Here is a 21,406-nt window from a genome sequence, read left to right as displayed (position 1 = left end):
ATTAGGCCATTGGATGCAAGACTCAGTTTCCAATTTGTTGTTTGGGGGCTCATGGCAAGCTGTTTTGTGCTAGTGGACTTCAAGCTACTTCCTTGCACTTTTCTGCTCTAACTATTTTCTTAATGTTTTTTTTTTTTAGATCTTGTTAACAATCCAAGAAAAAAAAAACTACATGCTTGGATATCCTTCAAAACTATATTAAAGTTGTTATTGTAAATTAAAACCACAATTAGTGGTTAAAATCCCTGTAGAGTTAAAAGAATCAACTCATGAAAACTTGGTATTGATCTTTAAATCAGTATTGTGATGAGAACCTCTACTTCAATTCATATATGAAACACATTGCATAAGCCACTAGAGGATGTGAGGTATGTGGCTTATCATGCATGGGGTGTTCCCCCCAAGCCTTGCCCCCAGGAGTAAACTTCACACACCTTTTAAAATATTAATTTGCCATACGGCATAATTGAAGACATGATGTTAATGCACCTGTATATGCTTTTCTATATTACCAAATTTGTCAAGATTTGGAAAGATAATCTGTTACCAATGGAAGTGTTGGTGTGTTTTTTGTTTAATAGGAAAAAAGTGGGGTTCCTCTTGTAGCACATGAGAAGTTTCAGAAACCTAGAGAAGTGGAGGTTCTCTCTTTTCCTCTTCTAACCCCAGAAAAATCTACCCATTTGGTTCCCCCTTCTAACCCCAGATAAATCTATAGTAAATCGATAAATGGAGTCAGCACTTCAAAACCAATCGGTTCCCTCTTTTTTTTTTTTTTTTTTTTGGGTAATAGCTCCATCGTCTTCTTTGATCATGGTAGAGAAGGGTTCTGAAATCGAACCAAAAGAATAGGCAGTCTTGTTGGAAGTCACAATGGAAAAAAATGCACACCACTATAAATCGATCAAACCAGCAGTGATTTGATGATCGAATAACAAAAAAAAAAAAGAAATCTCAGAGAAAACCCCTGTACTTGTGCATGTCCTGAAGAAGATGAAATGGAGCTTCTCCTTTGCTTGCTAAAACAGACTGTCCTACCAAATCTCCTAACAAATCTCACCTACACAAGGAGAATGGAGCTTCTCCTTGCCGAAAATAGTGAAGAAGATGAAATGGGATCAGTCATTGCAGAGACGGGTGCAATTATGGTAAAAACATTCTTATCCACCAAAATATACAAGAAAATATAGGAAATGGCTCGCCAAAGCAAGAGGAGTGTAGATCTGGTCTTACCTTTGCTTGATATCACCAAAGAAATCGCCAGAGATACAACCGTTGGAATGCTTGGGTGAAGGAAGAAGGAGACTCTCGAGCTCAGGCCTGACAAAGCCCAATAACTTTTCTTAGTCGCTTCTCACGATTTCCTTTCTCACTGGGATCGCACCATTTTGGTGGGATCCCATTTACTTATTTTTTGGATCTTGCGTCTCACTCTTTTCTCATCCCATACCACTGTATTCCAACATTCAAACATGGGAAAATGTATATTTAAGAATATTCCTCTTTTGCCATCACTTTCCCTCAAACCAAACGGAGCCTTAATGAAATCCGGAAAAAAAAAATTTTTGATGTATTCAAAATCTTGTTTCGTCCCCATGAGAAGGGAGGGAGAAGTGAAAATCCTAGGGGCCTGTAATCTTGGTTCAAAAGTATGTAGCCAAGCAAACGGTCAAAGAAACAAGGCCAGAAAAGAAAAAGGTTAAGGGATTTTTTTGTTATTATTTACTGGAAAAACTTGGTTTTGGGGGACGGATGGGGAGGGTGAAGGCAGGATTTGGTCCCACGTCAGTAGCAAGTAGCAACTACATCCACTGATATTTAGCAGCTGAGCCAGTTGGAGCCTTCTGTTTAACAGATTAACACAGACACACACACACATATATATAAAAGGAGTCTCATGCCATTCCTAATTGGGTTAAGTGATACTAAATCCATTGAAAGCATTATTTTTGTTGTATGTATTGTTTGTTAAAGCTGTATTAATTTTCATTAAATTTTTATTTTAATAATGTTTATTAGGGTTGATTGTATTATATAAAATCTATTTTATACAATACATAATATAAAATACTATATATAATATGTATTATAGGTGTTATATATAATATTTATATATAAAATATAAAAACATAATATAAAATGCTATATCGTACACATTATCTATATAATATTTTAACTATGTAGTAACATATCTAAAATATTTTCAATAGGACTTTTGCTTGAAAATTTTGGGTAAATTACAGATTACCACCCTGTACTTTGGGGGAAGTAACACTTGGCCCCCTAAACTTTCAGATTCAAACACTTTGCCTCCATTATTACCCTTTCTTTTAATGTATGGAATCATTTTATCCTTTTTCTACATATTTATATAACCCTTTGTATATGTTTATGTTTTTTTTTTCTTTTTATCACCCAAAGTGGGCAAAAAGAAAGAGGTTAACATACTTTGGCCTGCCCATTTTTATCATTTTTTATATCACTTCACTTATAAGATATTGAAAGGATATTTAGTAATTTATTTTTTCCGTCAATACAGTTAACGAAAGAGGGTAGAGGTGTAAAGCATTGGAATCTGAAACTTCAGGGGGCTAAGTATCACAGCCCAAAGTACAGGATTTTAATCTGTAACTTATCCAATTATTTTAGCTTCAGAATATGAATTTTCTCTTTATTTGAGGAAAAAACAACCAAATTTTAAATGAAAATTTTCTAACAGCAGCACTAGTGGGGGATGGGGAATAATCTTTTGTAGATCTGCTACCCACAAGAACACCACCCACACATTGGGAACATCTCCGTACTTGATGCTTATTTTCATTTGGCATTGTTGCTATCAGTGGACATGTTGATGCAATTTACTTAGATAACAATTAGAAAATAGAGTAGTGGGCAAGGATGGAGAAGGCGCTCACCTGTCCATTGTTGTTTTAGTATATAGATAATAGGTTCGTTTTAAATTTGAATTCTTGTTTGTTCCAATATTGTCTTAATTTGTACTTGACCAGATTGTCATCATAATCAAGGCTCAAAATATCGATACGCCAAATATGCCGGTAGAGGCATATCGGGCAGTATTGGTAGTTTTTTTTTTTTTGTTTTTTTTTTTCAAATCCGATTCAGAGGGGCCGGTTTAAGATCTGCCCACCCTTTGAACTGGTCAAAACCCTGAAACACCCCATGAAGGGGAATATCGGGCCAATATAGCCCGACACGTATTAATATTTTGAACCTTGATCAGAACACTGGTAGCCAAAACAGTTTTTAAGCTGCTTTGTTCATAGCAATGCTGATTTGGTCAAATCTAAAATAAATATATGAATAAATGCTTCTCACCTATAATATTTATTATTTTAAGCTTATTTTGATATAAACAGATTTAAAAGATATTATGGAATTGTTCCCTTTTTATTTATTTAGTTGTTTTGCTTTTTTATTCGACCAAGTTATATGGTTGAAAGAGACAGTTAGACAATTAGACCCATGTGACCATGTCCATTTCAGGTATGATTTGGGTAAATTGTTGAAACCTCCCCTGAAGTTTGGTAATAGCAATCACCTCCCGTGAACTTATTGACACAGTTGCAAGTAGAACCCCTATGTTAGAATCCTCTAAAAAGAGGCATGAAAATGTCTGAAACACCCATGCAGTTAGTATTGAGGCTGGTTTTTATAGAAAAAACAATACAAACTTTATGAAGAGAGAGAGAGAGAGAAAGAGAATTTAAAGTTGCAGCTTTACTTTTGAGCAATTGATATGAATGGCAAATTTGAAAAATAAATCAATTTCAGAAAAGAGATTGGAAGGGTTTGGGATAGTAATTCATATGCAGAGAAAAGTTGTAAAATAAACATTTTCGTCAAAAATAATTGCATGGGTATTTTGGACATTTGCATGCCTCTTTTTGGAGGATTCTAACAAAGGGAGTCTACTTGCAACTAGGTCACATTTCAGGGGAGGTGATTGAAATGATCAAACTTCAGGGGAGGTTTAAGAAATTTACCTTTTTTGGATGGATCTGATGAAATAGTTTTTTGGTCATCTTGTGTAGTCTTTGAGGGTGTTTGGTTCCGTTTATGTTTATTCAGTAAACGTTTTGTACTCATGTGATTGTAAAATAAAAAAAAAAAAAACAATTAATGAGGGCATTTATGACACATAGGCGCCATTAGGCACTGATGAGGGCGGATTTGGCCCTCCAATGACATTATGACACATGGCATCTCATGACAATTAGGCAGTTCGCCACCAAGCAGCCCGACACCTCACAGGTTGCTCGCCTCCAAGTCAGACCGACCACTGCATGGTAATTCCAAGGATCTCACCACCGTACCCTGTGTCTTATGGGATCATGACTTGTAATGGTTAGTATTAATTCACCCACTCCCCGATTCAGGCAGAAATGAGCAACCTTACTAATTGGTGACATTATCCTCAACTAATATGGAAACAGATCCCATCACAGCAAGGATCTAGGATATACTCCACCAAACCCGCAAGGACTCCAGTATATAAAGGCCTCACCCCCCCCTAGGGGAAGAGGAAAAAGAAAGAAAATGATGTGTGATCTCTACTCTCTAGCTCTCTCACAATCTATCATCATCTTCAAGTTCACAATTAAGTGTTAACTTAAGCATCGGAGTGACCTCGCCAGGTAGCTCACCCAAGGTTCTCTGATTCATCTCTTGTAGGTTCCTCAGTTCTCGTCGTTGTTGGTAGTCAGATCATCGACTATAGGGAGCAATCAGATTGCGCTACATCAGGCATCATATCAGCAAAATGCCAATAAATGTCTACTCGTTTTAGGAAGCTTCATATTCCTGAAACAGGAGAGGCACACAGAAATCGAAGTTTGATACACAAATACAATGAATGAGGCATTTGCTAACAGGGCGCCTATGTGGCACTGTCTATAAACGTTTACTCAATAAACTTGGTCGGAACCAAACATATACTTTATGAGTGAATTATAAATTAACAAGGTCAAGGATTGTTGGCCCTACCATATTCTCATTTTTTCCTGTCAAATTTGTTGTTGTCTTCTTGAGAAAATTAACGAATATTGAAAAATAGTAACAAAAACAACTACATTACAGATGGGGGAAGTCTATGACGCCGGAAAGGCATGGTATCGAAAGAGCTTTGACTAATAAAACCGATATGTAAATTTTGATAAATACCACTCAATTAGTTTACATGTGTTTATGATTCTAGTTGATTGGTCACTGTTTTTTAGATATAACGTAATTCCCATATCATACTCTAACCCCATCGTACATACTTCTGATACATGTTAAGATCATAGCCTAATTGTAAATTTATGATGATAAAGTCAAGGAGGTGAGGCATGGCATTTACAGTTTCTAAAACAGAGAATAAGTTTCAAGACATTTTATCAATTTATAAGGGGTGTTCTCCATTTAGAATTGTTCTTCTTGTTGCCAATTCCAAAATCAAAACAAAACCAATTAGTTTGAAAATAAACTAGTTTTAAAAACATTGAAAACATGTTATTGATTATATGTGTGTTTTCGTTTTCAAAACTAAAACAAAAAATGTGTTATTGAATTTTTGGTTTAAAAAACATATTTTCATCCAGTTATTTAATCGTTCGTTATAGTCTCATGACGGGTTTATCGAAGCCCTCAAAATTAGTACTAGTCCCACAATAAAATATTTGTAGTAAAAGTGGTACTAGGTCGAATCCCACAGGGAGTAAATCAGTAACCTCTTAGCCGAATGGATACTATAATTGAGTGGGGAAATTTAATAACTAGAATTAAAAGAATAAGAAAGCACTTAAACAAACAAGAGAAAGTTCAGTCTTACCGAATTCTGGTTTAAGGGTTCGGGTTGAATCGATTGGCCATCGATCCTAGGCACAATTCAACATTCTTGCAATTCAAGCATTTAACCTTAGATTTACTTGGATAGCCATAATAAACCTTGTGTTTTCCTAATTCAGTTGACCAAACCCAGCATTCGATCAACACTTATCACCACTCAACTGGGTACGATAGTGTTCCATGTTAAACAATGATAGCATTAAGATTTGTGAAAACAGTTAAACTAAAATAACAATAATTGAGATAGCTGCAATTATTGAATTTTGTTCCATCGATTCCTTTAGGTTGAACCATGATAAAACGTTGGTCAAAGACTGTCGCAAACAATTGACCCAAAAAGATATCAACCTAATTGCTACTTGTACCATTATTCGTGACAATTGCGGATCACCAAAATCATGGATAGCAATAGGAAAATCAAAATTAATTCAGTTTGTCAAACTAATTAACATCAACATCCAATAAAATATGCACAAGAATCAATGAATACTTGAATTAGAAAGCAAGAAAATAAAGTAACTACAGAACCTCACAATGACACAATCGAACCTCCCCCCCTTGAACCAGAAAAAGAAGCTTAGCTACTCATGATCTGCGCAATCTCCATGCTTTTCTTCTCCATAGCCGAACTGCTTCCTTGAGCTTCTTGGCCTCTTGATGATCTCTTGGATCTTGGAATGAGTGATGCTAGAGCTGGTTCGCCCCCCTCTTTATATAGCCAAAGGAGAGGGCTGTTTTCCAACTCCTTCTAGGAGATCATCTTATCTTTAGGGAGTCTTGATCTTCTTTGAACTAATCCTATCCTATCTCTTATCTAATCCCCAACCTTCTTATTCTTATAGGATTACATTCAAAGTTTAGATCTAATAAGACTCTCTCCCTCTTGGGAGATTACATTCGAATTAGGACTCTAGACTCTTGTATCCGAGTTGGGCTTCTCTGCTACTTGGGCTGCTTCCAGGTTCTTCTGCGAGTTGGGCTTCAGCTGTTAAATGGGCCTGACTGCGAATTTGCTCCGACTTCGGGCCCGGTTTCGTACTCGATGAAGACCGAACCAGTCAATGCACAAAACATAAAAGTTGTGGGCCTTTCGTTCTTCTTTCTAATGCTTCTTGAATTGCCCAATTCGGAGTCCGGAATTGTGAGTTAGGCCCAGATCACTGACTATCGCCGAAACTGTGCAAAATCACCCGAATTGGCATGTTTCCTTCCAATTGCCTTCTTTATTGCCCTGAATCGAAATACAAGAGTAATGAGTGCATTTAAGTGTTAAAATAATGAAAAAAAATTGAAAAATAGGGGACAAAAATAGGGTTCTTTTCAATCTCATCATCTCAATTTGTTTTTGTTTTAAAAATCATTATATTGATTAGGGGTGGCCACAAGTCAAGCACTTCATGAGCTACTCGAGCTCGGCTTAGCTCGGTTTCAATCGAGTTTAGAGCTGAGCTCGAGCTCAATTTATGAGCTTATTTATTAATTGAGTTGAGCTCAAATAGATACATACATACATACATATAATAATAATAATAATAATAATAATAATAATAATAATAATATTATTATTATTATTATTATTATTATTATTATTATTATTATTATTATTATAAAAAATAATATATAAAAATTATAGATATTATAAAAATAATATTATAGCTACATACAAATATTATTATTATTATAAAAAATAATATATAATAAAAATAATATTATAGCTACATATATATATATATATAAATATAATAATTATAGAAAATAATATATATAATAAAAATATTATAGACATAATATTTTTATTTTTATATTATAATTCTTAATTTTTTAAATATCAAATAAAAAATATTGTTATATATATATATATATATATAATTTTTTTTATTTTTATAAATTATTTTTCTCTAGTTGAGCTCAAACCAAGCCAAGCTCAAGCTTACGAGCTTTTGACTCGAGCCGAGATCGAGCTCAAGGTTCTAGCTTGAGCCTCCTATTACCTTGGCGAGCTGAGCTTGAATAGCTAGCTATTCGGCTCAGCTTGACTCGAATCCACCCCTAATATTGATGGCTCCACAAACATATTGTTTTTTTAAACAAAACTAATTTGTGTTTGCCTTTGAAAACAAAAACAGGTAAAATACTTGTTTTTGTTTTTTATGTGACAATTTTAAAAACAAATAAAAGCAAAAACGTTCATGTTATAGACCCTACTCCCCTAACCCCCCACCCCCACGTTGCTTAGGCATGATGATGAATTTGATTTCATTAGTTGGTTGGAAAAGGTAGAACCATATGACCCATTGTTTGGTGTAATGGTGAAAATAAAATCTCAGGTTCACAAGCAGTTTTTTGTAGCCTATAGGGATGGCAACGAGGCAGGTCCGCGGAGGGTTTTGTAAATTCTAGACCCTACCCGCCTCCTTAAACCTTCATCCGTACTTGCCCCAAAACCTGTAGGGGGTTGGATTTTGAGAATCTAAACCCTCCCTGCATATGAAAGTGCAAAACCCTCTTCAACCCTACCCTTCCCACATTCACGGGTAGGGGTGGGTTGGGTTTAAAATCCACATCTAATTTCCTATTATTTCTTGTCATATATAAGCAATAAATAAGTAAAATAACAAAAATAAGCATCAAGATTTCTAATTATTTGATTAAGACATGTAAAACACACATAAACTATCAATTATCATTCACATAAAATTTAAAATATTATTAAGTTCTTTTTTAAAATATTATTAAATTCAACTCCTAATACATAAAGTTTATATGCTTTATAATATAATATATGGGTCCGGAAGGGTTGGCTTTAGCTTAATACCGTACCTTACCTGTACTCGTACAGGTTGTAGAATCCCAGAACCTGTCATTTAAACAAAAAAAACTAGCTCCACCGGAGAGGGTATATGGGCGGATAGGGTAGAAATTTCTATCTTTAGTAGCATAGACAGCTAGGACCAACCAACATTAGGTAATGCCGTAGTGGCCTTTTAGTTCAGGTCTTTATACCATAAATAACTGAGACCAACATTGGGTATTGGCCTTTTTATTTAGCCAAAGGTGTAGAAAAGTTGCATTATTTTGATGGTTTGGGTTTAGTCTAAGGAATCTTCATCCTCTAAAAGGTGGTATCTTCCTCTTCCATGTGGTATATATATAATATAGCGACTCAGTCCATGTGGTATCTTCCTCTTCCAATTTTGCTCCAAAAAATCCATTCCCGTTTTTATAAGTTTTTTATTTTTATTTTTTATTATTTTAAAGCTATAGAATTGAGCTATTGGACCAATCAGACTTCAACACTTTCCCACCCGAACAGAACAATTTAAAGTGGACCATGAATGTGATTATATATATATAACGACTATGATTTCATCTTTACTTTATTTTGTTTATTACAGCAAAAGTAAAGTAAAATATAAAGCAAAATTAAACCAAAATTTGCACTGTTTGAAGGGGTGTTTTGTCATTGCGTATGCTGCTGCACCAAAAGCAAAACCGTGTACCTTGGCGAACATTCCATTTTATTAGTACAACCAAAGTTTGTGTTGTAAATAAAGGGGGCTTCAAGGTTGAGATAAGTTTTTACTTTGCCTCATTTTATGATTTTTTATTAGTTTTGTGTTCTTATTCTCTAAAACCCCCACTTATAATGTAAAACCCCTTATATTTTGATGAATTCTTCCACCTGTTATAAATCAATAAAATATTATGAAGTGGGAGGATTGGAAAATTGGCCAAATGAGAAACAATACAAGAGAATGGACTTTGGTGAGGTCTGACGTGATAAGATTGGAATTTTGAAGGCAATTTTTCCTTTTTGACTTCTAAGAGGATAACATGTTAGACTATGATGAGAAGATTTTAGGTTGAAAGAAAATATTACTGGAGACCGTGGTTGCAGAACAATCCTGTCAATCCGGAGACCCACCACCGACTTTTGAAATGAAATTTTAATTGATGTGATGCCTTCAATTTATTGCAAAAGCTGGCATGTTTGCATTTCATTGGGGTCTCTAAATTGTTTTGTGGCCATGATCGTAGTGGGTAATGTGAGATTGAAGGCTGAAGCCATATATCATAATTAATGTTTGGTTTCATTATAATATAATATGACGATTTAAAAGTGAAAGAATTTAGAAAGAAGAATAAGAAAAGGTTAATACAAAATAATATTCTTTTGGGTTGATTATAATGCCAGAAAGACATGATACCGAGAAAACATATAACCAATTAACCAATATAATAAACCGGATTATTAATCTTTCTTGAAAGACCTTTCCCTCTTTGCAATTCGTGACTTGCATATCTCTCTGCAAGTTGCACAATCACTCCTCTTTCTCTGTTTAGAAAGAGTTTCTCTCTTGCGTTGTTCGAGGTTCTATCAATCTCTCTGTTGGAGTGATTCCCTTTGGGGAGTCCCCCTTTTTCTTTATCGTCTCTTTTTTTTTTTTGTTTGTTTGTTTTTCTTTTTTTCTTTTTGCAAACATTTTGATAAGGGGGTTACTCGTTCTTGGATCCTGTATTGGACTTTTGATACCAGTGGGTGTTGCTTTTCGTTTTGCTGTCCATGGTTAAGTCCAATCGCGGTTCTCCGGTTGAAACAATTCATTATCAGTTTCATTCGCAATTCTTCGGCGAATATCGTTATGGAAGGTAGTTACAATATTTGGTCTCGGTTGTAATGTTTGGGGCTCTGTCATCTTTTGCGGATCTACCCCAACCATGTTATTACTGTCTCTTTACAATCTCTTTTGGGAAACTCTCCTGTCTTTTCTCTTGCCGTTTATAGTGGATTGGAGTTGTGCTTTTCTACTTTTGTTAGTGATTTTTTACCTTTGATTGCAGAAGTTCGTTTATTTTCCTACATCCATTTCTATATTTTGTTCTTCTTGAGAAATTGTATTTAGGTTCTGACCAGCCTTTTTAGCAAGTCTACATACTTATATCAATTTCTTGAATGAATAAAATATATTTTAAGCCTTTAAAAAAACCAACATAATAAACTAATCAGATGGGTTTTCACCAAAATTTATTCGGGTGATTGGTCAAAGCCTTTTGGGTATCATGTCTTTACAGCACTATACGTTTTTCTTTTTAACTTTTTAACATTTTGTATAAAATTAATTGTTAATACTTAATAGGCTCCACTTCTTTCACCTTGTAGAATTTATTTGAAAAAACAAGGTGTTTAGGAATCTTGTACTAATACAAGAAGCTTAAAGCCTTTTATTGTTATTGGGTTATCATATGAAATGATTTAATAATTAAACTTTAGATAAAACTAGCATTTTCCTCCACAGTGTCATGGTCAATGCCCACTCTTTTATCAACTCCAAACCCAATTCTCCTTATTCAAATTATGAAATCATATCAGCGCTTCACATACACATCTCAGCATTAAGGTTCAAAATTTTGTCACATATTAGAATATATTGGGCCTTTTCGATATGCCCCTACACCAGGTATTTCGGGGTCCCACCTATTTCAGGGGATAAACAGACCTTAAACCAACCCCTAATAAGTTTTGAAGAAAAGAATAAATAGAAAAAAAAAAAAGAGCAAAGATACAACCTGATACGTCCCTACCGAGGTATCAGACTCTATCTATATTTTAAACTTTACTCTGTATGCATTTGGATCATGTCCCATATGGCCATACATGTGATTGGGATATATTTCCAATACATGTGATGTGGGACGCCGATGCTAACTCCCAAACTATTGCTTGGTGAACACGGAGGTTCAGTTTTCTGATTTTGCTTTTGAAAAAGAAAAAACAAAATTGGCTTAGTCAGGAAGAAAATTATAGAGATTCACAACAAGGAAGAAGCCAATCCATCAAATGGTGGTCTCGCTGGTGACGGAGACGGCAGGCTTCGCGTGGGTCACTCAATGGGAGCGCGCGCTCAGTCGGCTTAGTCAGTATTAAATACGTTGGGAAAAATGTGTGTTCTTCTGTCGTTATCGTTCTTGCTCCGAAGGGCGACGAGTTTCACTTTCAGAATTAGAGCGACCAATGGATTGATTTTTGCGTTTCTCCTGCTCTCCGATATCTCTGACTGGTCGCGAATGGGACCTTGTTCCATGACGGAAAAATGGTTACATCATTAACAAGGTAAATTTATTAAATTATTTTTATGATTTAGTTAATTGATTAATTAAAAATTGACTAACGCTAGTACCGCTTAATATTTCATTAACAAGATAAAAAGACTATTTTACCCTTTTACAGTCAAAAAACGGTTCTACCTTAAAAAATATCCTTCTATGTTGAGCCAGTCACCGACACTCTCCAGCACCCAGCAAGGGTAATTTGAAAAGGAAAGCAGACTTCTAAACAACTATACCGCTTGTATCTTCTTTGTTTCCGTTCTAGCTTCGAAATGGTAATGGGACACAGGGTAATTTGAAATGGAAAGCAGACTTCTAAACAACAATACCGCTTGTATCTTCTCTACTTCTGTTCTAGGGTTTCTCCAGAGCTTCGAAACGGTAATGGGACACATGGTCTCATAGTTGATATCTTGGACACTCATTATTACAGACCTCTCCTCTGGCATCACCGATTTCGTATACCCTTTTATGGTTATAGTGTCAAACTGTAAAAAGAAGATCCACTTCTAAATCTCCGTCTCTCGTTGTGTATTTGTTGTTACTTGTTAACAAGTTTCATTGACTAAAGAAAATCGATCAGATTCATGGTTCTTAAAATCAGATCGGGTCGGACGGTCAAACCGGAAAAACTGGACCTGACCGGTTCTATTTTCCCCAAAAACTGGATTTTTCCCCAAAGCTGTTGATTTTGATCAACGAACTGCTGAACTGGGTGGTCAATCATTCGAACGATTTTGATCTTTTTTTTTTTTTTTTTTTTTCTATCAGAATGGGCCAAGCATTCGATTTGAATGATTGAACCGTTTGACCTGGTAACTGGACCCCTGACTGATTCAGTGATCGAATCGGTTTTAAAAACCATGATCAGATTCATGAACTTAGCTCGGAGACTCATCAGATTCCAGTGCCTTAGGCTGGCTTGCAATTCTAGCTCTCGCTAGCTATATCCGTCTTTTGACGGACTTGCTTGGAATCCCCGAAGAAGGATTTTCAAAGGGTTCAAGCTAGCCTTTTGACCATGATGGTAAGCGCATTATCAAGAACAAGTTTGTAGTACTTTCCATTAAAGCTCGACCTAAGCAACTAACTAGTTTTCATTAGATAGGGCCAATTGGAGTGTTAACACTTGGAGCAATCTTTGGGGAGAAGACAACCTGACCTTTGAGAATTGGGGTTTTGTACAAAGTACCTAATGAAAAATCAGACTGAGTAAGCAAAAACAACGGCACAAATCAATCCTATTAAGAACCCAATATGATGCCTGGCATAATCCTTCGAAGGCCACTACTGTAACTGGGAACCCTAGATGGGATCGACGGCTCTGTAACAAGGTGTTCAAGTTCAATCATGCCTTCTCAACATTGGATGACATGGAAAAAGTAGGAGATAAATAGAAAAGGTATAGAGACCTTGGAGCTTCTGTTATCCATGTGATGGGAATACATCATAGGACCTCTAGAACCACAATAAAGGACCAAGAGAACATCTTCCATGGCTCAGAAATTCATCAAGGCAGCATCCAAATAATCGTTGTAGGATTGTTAAGAGTTTCGATTTGCAAATCAATCATTTCAACTTGCACCAATTGAACCACAAACTGGAGCGAGAAAAGCTTTAGCCTACCATCCCAACTCCAGCCTATCAATCTTTCCACACCTTTGGTGGCTTAAGTGACGACTACTTGCCCAGAATAAACCTCCCCTGCATCATTGCTTCCATTTTCAAACAATCCAACGCTAAGAATCCAAAATAAATCCAACCCTCTTAAACTTTCAAAACTTTTCCCCTGCGGCAGCGGCAAAACCCAATCCGATCTCCCTTCACTGATCTTTCTCAAGAAACCATTTCCCCAAACTGATTCTAATGATGGATAGTATTTTTTTGGTTCACCGATCTCCCTTCACCGTTGGAAGAGACGATGAATAATGTTTTTTTTTCTCTTGAAGAGGGGTAATATTGGGTTTTGAAGGAATTTTAAACATAATCAATTGTTAGAAACAATAAGGGCATGTTCATTTGCTCTGAAGTCTGACATTTGAAAGTGCAATAATTTTATTAAGAGGCACATTGGTATTGGTGAACTTTTGTTTCATTTGAACTCTAAATATAGAGAATATTGTTTTGAATTTTGAATTTTGAATTCTAAATTCTTAAAATGATCAAATATCCATTTTGGCCCCATATATAAGAGTTTTTGTTTGTCTTTTTTGAGGTATCACTGGAAAACAAAAAGTTGTATGATTGCACTTTAAGAGATAAGAGATAAAAAGAAACCAACAACTATTTTTCTCTTAAAGTTAAAAGGTTCCTCTTAAGAGATAAAAGTTAAGAGGAAACAAATAGGCCCTAAGGGTAGTGTTAGTCAATTTTCAAGTAGTAAGGGTATAATTAGTCAATTAGCTTAACCATAAGGGTTTAAGAAATTTTGCATCATATTGGAGGTGAAATGGCTTGTGGTAGAGGTGGTCATCAAAAACCAAAAAACCAAATAAAATTGAAAACTCCAGTTAATTAATGAATTGAATTGGTCAAAAATTGAACCGATCGCTTTGCTTTGGTTTCAGTCCATGACTATTTAAAAACTAGTTATGCTGATTCAGTTTGGAAAATCGGCTTACTATTCGATTAATTGAACCATGAACACCCCTATCTTGCAATGCAGTTGACAATTTGACAATTGACATATTTTATTATCTATCCATCCATCTAGGGTTTTTTATATACAATTGGAAGTAACCAAGAGAACAAACACAAGAAAAAAGCAAACAAACACTATAAAGATGCATATGGCAATCAATAACCCCAAGCATCACAAAAACAAATGTAGGCCCCATTTGGTGCATCTTTCCATGCAGTCTTTTTGGTTGTTTACAAGCTGAGCAAATCGCGTCGCGGTCTTTTTCCGTTTAGTTCATAACATATTTAATTCCCAAAAGTCGATGCATCAAAAAGATGCAAAAAGCCATTTTGAGTTGATTTCAAGAAGCTCTAAATGGAGTTTTTCGTGTTTTTCTTGCTTTATTCTCATGCAAAAAGACACAGAAAGACACACAGAAAGATGTGGGATAGCCAAGTTAGCTTTAGGCTACTTACATTTTCATACAAAAGCTTAATGCATCTTTTGACTGTAAGAGCTAATAATAGATCTTCCTAAAAAGACTTACCAAACGGCCCTGTCATTAAGGAGATGATCTTCAAGCCTTAGAAAAGGATAAGGACTGGCCCAAGCTTGCCAATGATATATATATATATATATATATATATATATATATATATATATATATATATATATATATGATTAGCAGCATCTGACGTTATAGTATACTTTCAATTAAATAAATATGTAAATATTGTATTTAAAATGACAAAAAAATTAATTAATTAATCGGATGGCCGCATCCAATGGGATGCAAGGCCTCTTGATAAAGATTTACAAAACAAAGGACAATGGGGGACATTTTTGAGGATTCAGGTAGATGTTGGCGTATCAAAACCTTTAGCTCCAGGTATGAATGGAGTTACTAGAGGAGGTCTAAAACACTAGTATAATTTTAGATAAGAGAGGCTCCCTACACTATGTTTTTACTATGGAATCTTGGGTCATGAGGTGAACAGATGCATAAAGAAATTCGATGATGAAGAGGAAGCCAAGAAACAGGGCAAGATATTCACTTATTCTCCTTCTGCTGAACTAGGGTCGGGTGCTTACGGGCCTTAGCTTTTTGCCCCTTCACCTCCATCAACACCAAGAAGAGAGTTACAGTCCACACTAGAAAGGCATTATCGGTGGAACCATCCAAGGTTTGGGGAGTCATCCAAAAGTGATCAATTTAAAGATAGGTGAAAGGAAAGCCCTAGAACTGCATCTCCGATGGACACCTCACCAGCATCTTCTTTGGTAACTATCTTTACAGAGAGAATCGCAAAGCAATCGATGGAGGCTGTTGGCAAGAAAATCGAGACAGGAGGGATAACTTTCCAACGTACAGAGGAGAAAGCCAATCTTCTTGCGAGTCAACATTTAGTGTGTCAAAGAAACTTAATGATGGTCTAAGCATTAAGGAAGCTCAGGGAGGGCGGGACTCAAAAAACATCTCTAGTGCTAACACAGAGAACGGGGAGAAAGATCAAGCAGGAAAATTTGTTGAGAAAGGAAATCTAGGAGACAAGTTGGGAAAAGGGAAGGAGGTTTTGGACGGAAAAAGAAATCAATATGGAGGGGCTTCAAGCAAACAACTAAATATAGATTCTCAAAGTACTGGCATTGATGGATCAGGGGCTAACAATGTATAGAAGAAAATGACAGTGGATAAAGGGCAAGATGGGGATTTAAATAGAAAGAGGGAGGAAACTACTGCAGACGTGGTGGGCCCTAACAAGCTATTACCTCCTCTTTTTGGAGATAGCCCAAGCCCAATGAAAATAGATGGGCCATCACCACATGCTGGCACAGATGAGAAGTTTAAAACTAAGCCTAAACACTTAATTCATTTGAAGAGACCTCTGAATTTCAACACTGAAGAGAGAAAAATTTTTATACCTCTGCTAAAGAAAACCAAGAGTATGAAAATTGAGAAATCTACTCGAGTGAATGAACCTCATGGAGCAAGATCATACCAGGTATTTCTGAACTCTAAATCACATCATCTAATTACTATTGTTGTTACTGTAAAATCCTTCAGGCAATCTTCACATTCTAAAGGTGTTTTAATTCAAAATACAATAAAGAAGTATGGTAAGGGGAAAATTTCTCCTAGATGGTTCCATCCCTATGGGTTCCCAAAATTGAGTATGAAACAATATACTCAATCCTGGCACAGGGAGAAAAATGTTTCTCTTCAACCTCATGAGTGGCAAAAGAAAACAGTGCCAAAATTGGTGGAAGGTAGAGAGTAAGAAGTGCTAAATATTTGCATTACATCACAGGATTCATCGGGTTGGGTGGTCTTTCCTCAACAGCCCCCTCGGGCTCAATGAAGCATTTGACTTGAAACTGTCGAGGGATTGGGGATCCTCGCATAGTTTGTCTCTTATGGAATCTTATCCGTTCTCATAAACCCCATGTTTTCTTTCTAATGGAAACAATGACTTTGGTGGATGAAAATAAAAAGTGTTTAAAGTTTCTAAAGGAATGGAATTATACTGGGATAAATCTCCAAGGTAGAGGAGGTAGTTTATTTTTGGTGTGGAGAAGTAAAATCGACCTCCAAATAATTGCGGGAAATGCTTATGGTATTCATGTCCTTCTCAGAGAAGATGATGAGGGATGCTTTATTTCTTACATTTATGGGGGCCTTGATGAACTTAGATGAGTTGTCTTTTTTTATTAAATGAAACAGATTGCTGACTCCATGCACTCTCCTTGGCTTTGCCTAAGAGATTGGAACTTCATTACCTCTAATAATGATAAGAGAGGCGGTGGGGGTTACAATAGGAGAAAATTGAGAGAAGGAAAGAACCTCATTGATTATTGTAGATTAATTGATTTAAATTTTTCTAGTTATCCTTTCACATGGCAAGGGAAGAGGAATGGCAATCTCATAGAGGAGAGGCCGGATAGAGCATATGCCAATGGTGATTGGGTTACTCATCATGAAAATTGTACAGTTTCCCACCTCTTCGATCAAAATCGGATCATTCTCCTATTTTGATTGACACTATCCCCCCTCGAAGTTGGGCTCCTCGTCCATTTAGATTTGAAGAAGCTTGGATGGAGCATGATGACTGTGAGAGAACAATTAAAGAAGCTTGGGTTAGTAGAAACTCAAGTTACCATATGCAAGATTTAGCATATGTGATTGGTTATTTGAAACCTGTTATGAGAAATTTGAACAAAACTTGTTTTGGAAATATTCATCAAAATGTCAGAAATGCAATGGACTTGCTAGAAAGAGCCCAAAATGACCCAGCCACTTCCACAAATAGTAACCTGATTCAGAAACTTGAAAATGACTTGGACCATCACCTCAAAATTGAGGAAATTCATTGGCACCAGAAGTCTAGGGTTTCTTGGATCAAGTGGGGAGACAAGAACACAATGTTCTTTCATGCATTCACCATTACTAAAAGACTTGGAAATAAAATTAAAGGCCTAAGGGATAATTAAGGGCACTGGATCACAAATCGATAGGGCCTCTCTAGTCACATAACTGAGTTTTTTTGTACTTTCTATACTAGTGAAAGCAGCCAACTTCAAGAAGAGCTTCTTAGTCTAATCAAAAATAAAATTTCAGACGAGCAAGCAAAGGCCTTAGAAGCTCCAATCACAGAGGATGAAATTCTTAAAGCTCTTAAGCAAACGACACCCTCAAAAGCTCCCGGCCCTGATGGGCTACCAAATGTCTTCTTCCAAAAGTATTGGAGTATTGTGGGACAGAGTGTCATGGAGGCTATGAAAGAATTTTTTGACACTGGAAAAATGAACATAGATCTAAATAGCACTTTCATTGCTCTAATTCCAAAAGTTGACCACCTAGAGAGTATTACTCAATTTAGACCGATAAGCCTTTGCAACACCCCCTATAAATTAATTGCAAAAGTTTTACTTAGCAGGTTGAAAGGGGTAATGGATGTTTTAGTAAGTCCAATGCAGAGTGCTTTCATTTCAGGGAGATCCGTTTCAAACAATATTCGTATAGCTCATGAATGCATGCATACAATGAAATCCACCAAGGCAAAACAGAGGTATATGGCTCTTAAACTTGACATGGTGAAGGCTTATGATAGGATGGAGTGCGACTTTCTTGAAAAAATTTTGGAAAAAATGGGCTTTGGTCTGAGATGGAGAAGATGGATTCTTCAATGTGTGTCCACAGTCACCTATAGAATCATTGTAAATGGCTCTCCAGGCAACATGATAACTCCTAGTAGGGGTCTCCGTCAAGGAGACCCACTCTCTCCTTACTTGTTCTTATTGATCTCTGGAGCTTTCTTTGCTAGTCTAGAAAAGAAAATTTCAAGAATCAAAATCTGCAAAAATCTTCAATGTGTGTCCACAATCACCTATAGAATCATTGTAAATGGCTCGCTAGGCAGCATGATAACTCCTAGTAGGGGTCTCCGTCAAGGAGACCCACTTTCTCCTTACTTGTTCTTATTGATCTCTGGAGCTTTCTTTGCTAGTATCTTTGCTAGTCTAGAAGAAAAGAAAATTTCAAGAATCAAAAGCTACAAAAATGCACCCGTAGTTACTCACCTTTTATTTTCCAATGACGGTTATGTCTTTGCAAAAGCAAACTTTCAAGAAGGGGAGGAAATTCTGAGAATTCTAAATAACTATGAGAAAGCTACAAGTCAAAAAGTGAATTTTCAGAAGTCTGCATTTTTTTTTCAGTAAGAACACTCCATTGAGATTTCAAAGATTGATTGCTAGGAGTATGGGAATGAAAAAAGTGGAGAAGCCTAGTATTTATCTAGGGCTTCCAGCAAAATTACACAGATCAAAGAACAAATCATTCGAGTTCATCATTGAAAGAATTGGTCATAAAGTGCAAGGTTGGGAGAAATTCCTAACCTAGGCAGGAAAAGAAATTCTTATAAAGTCAATATTTTTGCTTTACGTGTCTACACAATGTCTTGTTTCATAATTCCCAAGAGTGTTTGTAAAACCATTTCAAAATTGCAGAGGCGGTTCTGGTGGAGTGCTTCAAACCTTCAAAGGAAGATAAACTGACTTAAATGGACAATCCTTTGTAGAAATAAGGAGGGTGGCTTAGGCTTTAGGGACCTACACATTTTCAACCTAGCTTTATTAGCAAAATAAGCCTGGAGGATTCTAACTAATCCTACAAACTTACTTGCTCAAATTTACAAAGATCGTTACTTTGGTAAGGAGCAATTTCTAAGAGCCAATACCCCCCACCGCAACTCTTAGGGATGGAGAAGTGTGTGTGCTGGTAGAGAGGTTTTAAAGGAATGTTGTGTCTGTAAGATAGCTAGTGGAGAGGTGGATATTTGGAAGGATCCTTGGCTTCCCAACCTATGCAACTTTAAAATTCCCTGTGACAAGCTAGTGGATTGTCCAATAAGAAATGTTTCAGAGCTGATTAACCATAGGGATCGGTCTTGGAACTCTAGTCTCCTTAGATCCCTTTTCCCTCCAAATATTGCCAATGAAATCCATAAAATCTATATCCCATTCTCCTGCAAGGAGGACAAATAGTGTTGGGTTCATGATAGGAAAGGGGTCTTTTCAGTGAAATCTGCCTATAGATCTTAGAAGGCCAAAATGGATGGGTGTTCTGCTAGCTCTTCGAATCATACTAATGATCAAAGTAACTACTGGGAGGTCCTTTGGTGCCTTGAGCTTCCACCTAAGATAAACATGTTTTTTTTTTATGAGAGAGCTTTACATAATAATCTTCTAGTGTTAGAAAGACTAGTCAGCAGAGGGCTTGCTGTTGATAGTACTTGCCCTGGCTGTGGTAAGGAGGTAGAGTCAATAACCCATGCTCTCTTGTGCTGTGAAGATATTAGACCAATTTGGTTTGCATCTTCTTTGAGCTTGAGGTCTGATTCTAGGTCCCTCCAATCTCTTGGTGATTGGCTTGGTGTCTAGACTAGCAGGTTTGCAAGAGAGAAAACTAAAGTAAAAAACACTTGCCCATATTTTATAGTTGTTTGTTGGTGCATTTGGTTAAGAAGAAATAAAATCTTTTTTGAAAATCAAGTCAATAATGGGCAAGGTGTTCTCTCTCATGCTCACAGGATTCTAATGAATTCAAAAAACCTTAATCTGAAGAGCACCCTAAATCAGTAGTTAGCTACCCGACCCCACCGAGAAAGTTTGGACTAACGGCAATTTTTTGAAGAACAACTATGTCGGCTATGGTATTTTCATCTCAAATGGTAGAGGAGAATTTGTAGCAGCTGAAGCCACAGTTGATGTTCCAAGATCTGCAATTTTCTCAGAAGTTTCTGTGGTTCTATTAGGCCTTAGACTACAAACAGTTCGGGACTTCGGTCTATTACTATTAATAGTGATAGCTCGATCCTTTTGACAACCCTTCAGTCTAAGGGTCTGTTTGGTTCGAGGGAATAGGACCCTGGAATCGGAATCGGAATGGGCCATTCCATTTTTGGATGTTTGATCAACCAAAATGGGAATGAATAGGCAGAATGCCATTCCCAACCCCCGACCCCCTCCCCCGGAATATGATTCCCATTCTGCTATTAGTTTCATTTTTTCCTTTTGGGATGTGCAATTCAAAAGGAAGATGTTGTGGGTAGACCAGGGTTTCACCTTGGCAAGAACCTCCCCAAATCTGCCACTCGTGCCTTCGTCGAGTACCTCAGAGTATTAGCACCTAAGGGAGTTGCTTCAATATGTTATAGTAACACACCTCCTTCCTCGACTCAAGAAGGACAGCGCGTCTGCCAGCAAGAGCGGCGGTGTCAAAGTAGGAGTGAATGTCAAGACTAGGATCAACCATTTTTGCCTTCACACCAG

At 36.5% G+C, this 21,406-nt stretch overlaps 1 long non-coding RNA gene across 1 annotated transcript; it reads left to right on the top strand.

Moving 5' to 3' along the window:
* The first annotated feature begins 4,163 nt into the window (after positions 1–4,163).
* Positions 4,164–4,954, top strand: LOC148867541 (uncharacterized). Its single transcript, XR_016109828.1, has 3 exons — positions 4,164–4,365; positions 4,455–4,562; positions 4,693–4,954. It is a non-coding gene; the product is annotated as an uncharacterized LOC148867541 (long non-coding RNA).
* The last annotated feature ends 16,452 nt before the right edge of the window (positions 4,955–21,406 follow it).

This window comes from Nelumbo lutea, chromosome 3, assembly GCF_056320005.1.
Source record: "Nelumbo lutea isolate HS-2025 chromosome 3, American lotus-T2T, whole genome shotgun sequence".
NCBI classification, from domain to species: domain Eukaryota; kingdom Viridiplantae; phylum Streptophyta; class Magnoliopsida; order Proteales; family Nelumbonaceae; genus Nelumbo; species Nelumbo lutea.
Note: the sequence above shows the minus strand (reverse complement) of the source record. Positions and strands in the feature narration are given on the sequence as shown.